Here is a 1163-nt window from a genome sequence, read left to right as displayed (position 1 = left end):
TAAAGAAAAGCCCAGAGGCCCACCCCTTCCCCCGTTGGATTTAAGCAGTCTTCGTTTTCCACAGCAGTAAATTTTCTAGATACGTCTTGTAGACCTCAAAGTACCGGAAAGGAAGTTCCCATTCAAAGGCAATTTATCTTAAGATACTGTAAATGATACTAATTTTGTCCATCTGAAATATATAAGTTGTGCTATAACAAAAAGAAATGCTTCTAAGTTAATCATTTTAAAATACGTGCATTTCTGGGCAGAGGTTAGGCCAGTTTTTATGATTACATTTGACATTTTCATGCCTGAAGAAAAAAATTTCCATAGGACCAAAGACCTAGCTGGTCCTTGTAGATTTTGAACAGTGTACATTGTGGGCTACACCAAAGTTAAGCAACTCAGAGAGCTCTTTAGCTAATATTTCCTGTATTCCGTTAAAAAAAAAAAAAAAAAAAAATCATCTTTCTGAAACATATTTAATGACATAGGAAAATCAGATGAAAATCAGGGTGCAAAAAGCTGAATACAAGACAGTAACGATGTTAGGTATTATTTATAAATAGATCATGAAAAAAACTAAGAGGAAGTATATGAAAATGTGGTTCTTATGTGGGTCACTTTCAATACTCTCTTTATATTTTTCTACTTCTCAGATCCTCTATAATAGGCATTGAATAGCTTTTAATTAGAAAAAAGACAAACACTATTAGCAAACACACCAGCGGCTGCCAGCCAAGGGGAGCACATGGGACCGCCTGGGCCTCTGCCAGAGAAAAGCCAGGATGTCGACGTGGCTGAGAAGATGCAACTGTTTTTGTTACTGTTGCTATGGTTACCCGAGCCCGTGCTTCCCTCTCCAGGCTGGTGTGGGGTGGACAAGCAAGGGTGATGGAGAGTTCACATGAAACATAAGACCCCCAGCTCATTGCCATCCCTTAACAGAAAACACTCCAGAATTAAGGAAAGCACTGTGAACTATTAAGACGTTGACTAATTTAAGACTTTCCTTCTTTCCCTCCATAGCTGTTATAAAAACGGGCCAGAGCTGGATCCTGTGTGTTGGCCTAAGATGGTCCCCGCGTAGTTTTTCCTTCGTACTGTTACGGGAGAAACTCCCAGAAATTCAGTTCTTCTCGCCAACGCGCAGGCAAGAATCACAGATCAGCGAATCTGTT

The sequence above is a fragment of the Furipterus horrens genome, unplaced genomic scaffold (genome assembly GCF_987537825.1).
Source record: "Furipterus horrens unplaced genomic scaffold, mFurHor1.1.pri manual_scaffold_6, whole genome shotgun sequence".
NCBI classification, from domain to species: Eukaryota; Metazoa; Chordata; class Mammalia; order Chiroptera; family Furipteridae; genus Furipterus; species Furipterus horrens.
Note: the sequence above shows the minus strand (reverse complement) of the source record.